The sequence below is a fragment of the Syngnathoides biaculeatus genome, chromosome 11, assembly GCF_019802595.1.
Source record: "Syngnathoides biaculeatus isolate LvHL_M chromosome 11, ASM1980259v1, whole genome shotgun sequence".
Classification (NCBI taxonomy): Eukaryota; Metazoa; Chordata; class Actinopteri; order Syngnathiformes; family Syngnathidae; genus Syngnathoides; species Syngnathoides biaculeatus.
The window spans coordinates 9,156,668-9,159,718 of record NC_084650.1 but is presented as its reverse complement, the minus strand read 5'-3'; positions in this window follow the sequence as shown (position 1 = coordinate 9,159,718).

Genomic DNA, 3,051 nt, shown 5'->3' with positions numbered 1-3,051 from the left:
AGCCGAGGACAGCCAGTTCTGGTTTGCATACACAATTGAAAGTGAAAACTATACCTTAACACGTTTACGTCAGGGGTATTGTGACACTCCCAACTATTTACTCACAAGTCATGACAGCTAGCATGTCTACATTTACTCCTCAAGGAGTAAGTCAAATTATTGTGTGTGTGGATGATGTGCTCGTGGTCTCTTCTGATTTTGAAACTTGCAAAAGAGACACGGTTGAGTTACTTCATCCTTTCACCGAGGAAGGACATAAAGTCAGTCAGAACAAATTGCAACTGTGTTGGGAACAAGTGAAATACTCGAGACATAACTTGAGCAATAGGGTGAATCTGGTCCCCCGACAGCTTTCAAAATCAACACACTTTTGTCTGGAGGTGAGGTTCATCATGTAAGAGCTGCGTTTCAAATATGAACGAAATCGTGTTTAGGGGCTCCTCATGGAAATCGAATTTTTCGAAATTAGTCGGATTTTGGTAAAGAATAGTCGATCAGCAATGCGGCCATTTTCCGGAAAAAAAATTCTAAGCTATTGTTGAGCAGCGTCAAGAACATCAGGACATTCCCCAGAATGTTCAGAAGCACTCATGAAATCCTTGAGCAGGTTGACCTATCAGCCCTAGTTGGTCTTTACCTCTCAGTTAACGCGAAGTCATTGAACTGTCAACATGGCTGCTGTAAAAACAGAAAGACCCGCTGTATTTTTTGCTTGGGACCGTCCCAACCGCGGATGATAAAGCCATCAAAGGAGCTAAACTTCCTTCCAGAAAACAGATTCTTCTGTCATGCTGCAAAAGAGGAATTCCAAAGACAAGACGTCGCCAAGCCTATCAGGGAAGACGCAAAATCTGTCGTTCAGGAAGTCGCGATTTTTTTTTTTTTACCAGAAAATGAGGATACCAACAGTTGCGGAAAACAAGATGTCGGAGAAGGTTGAAACGTTATACGCTGATATGCAAGAGCTGATGAAAATTCCGAAAGATCGACGATTGTCAGGAAGACCGCTTAAACGCATCGAAGATTTAAAATCCGGGTTGGAGGAGACTTTTCCATTCTGGCCATGTGATGTCTTTGATTGTATTTTGAATGAAGAAGACCGCCTGTTCCTGAAAAACATGATGGAGACTAGGACGAACGTGATGGGAGGCATTGATTCAAACTTGGCCACAACCGAGAAGAAAGTTGCGGAGCGTATCAAACAAAACACCATGCGCATTGAGAGAGAACGGCAACGACAGCTTGAGACAGAAGTGAATAAGGAACTGGTCGAAGAAAGAAATGATTCCTCTCAGTCTCTTCAGTGACAGTCTCGACAAGACAGAGAAACGTGAAATAGCGGAAACAATTACCTCATTACCAAAGAAACCACATAACGAGAGTTGGCACGGCACTGGTTACGGGAAACCAATTTTCCCCCGTTTTGATCCTATACATACAAAGTTGAAAGATTTGAGTTCATGCGATTCGTGGAAATTCTTTGAATTACTTCATATAGACACGGATTTTCTTCATGAAGATCCTAAACAATGGCAGTCAATGGAAAACTACCGAAAACATCAATCTGTCGTCTGAAACCTGAGGGTGACTAACGACAGCGCCGAGAGAGGTGTAAAACTCGCTGCCAAATTTCTAAAATCCGCTAAAATAGAAAAAAACTACCAAAATATTTTGCAAGTTGTGGAAAATGACAGGAAAGCAGTACCAAACTAACGGAAGAAAATGAAAACCAAAATTGAAAATTGGTATTTGCATTTGTAGACTGTAGACAAACTGAGAAAAATGTAACATTTTACTATTGCAGCGTTCTGTAGGTACATTTCAGGATGTATGTTTTGAATGATGGATGTTCATTTGAATGAATATTTTACGAATAAATTTTAATCTTTCCTTTTGGCTATTTTTTTTATGAAATCACGGATATTTTATTGCTTGCAGTCCACTGATGCGAGTAGAAATGTAGGTTTTAATGTGTCAATTTGACTGATGCAATGTTGAGATTTCGATCGTGATGAGGAACCCCTAAACATTGAAATATTTCATCCAAATTTCACCATTTTACTTTTAATATCAAGCCTCATGCTCGAAAAAAGTTCAGATCAAAAGACTCAAGTTTTCAAAATCAAGGGGGACCAGATTCACCCTATTGAGCAAGGGAGGCAGAATACTAGCGGGCGAAAAGATGCCTGAAGAATGGAGGAAAAGTGTTCTAGTTCCCATTTTTAAGAACAAAGGGGATGTTCAGAGCTGTGGGAACGGTAGAGGAATAAAGTTGATGAGCCACAGAATCAAGTTATGGGAAAGAGTAATGGAAGCTAGACTCAGGACAGAAGTAAGTATCTGCGAGCAACAGTATGGTTTCATGCCTAGAAAGAGTACCACAGATGCATTATTTGCCTTGAGGATACTAGTGGAAAAGTACAGAGAAGGTCAGAAGGAGCTACATTGTGTCTTTGTGGATCGAGAGAAAGCCTATGACAGAGTACCAAGAGAGGAACTGTGGTACTGCATGCGTAAGTCTGGTGTGGCAGAGAAGTATGTTAAAATAGTACAGGACATGTATGATGGCAGCAGAACAATGGTGAGGTGTGCCTTAGGTGTGACAGAGGAATTTAAGGTGGAGGTGGGACTGACCCCCTTCCTGTTTGCAGTGGTAATGGATAGGCTGACAGATAAGGTTAGACTGGAATCCCCTTGGACCATGATGTTCGCAGATGATATTGTGAAAGCAGGGAGCGGGAGGAGGGACAATTAGAAAGATGGAGACATGCACTGGAAAGGAGAGGAATGAAGATTAGCCGAAGTAAAACAGAATATATGTGCCTGAATGAGAAAAGTGGAGGGGGAAGAGTGAGGCTACAGGGAAAAGAGATAGCGAGGGTGGACGACTTCAAATATTTAGGGTCAACAATCCAGAGCAATGGTGAGTGTGGTAAGGAAGTGAAGAAATGGGTCCAAGCAGGTTGGAACAGCTGGCGAAAGGTGTCTGGTGTGTTATGTGACAGAACAGTCTCTGCTAGGATGAAGGGCAAAGTTTACAAAACAGTGGTG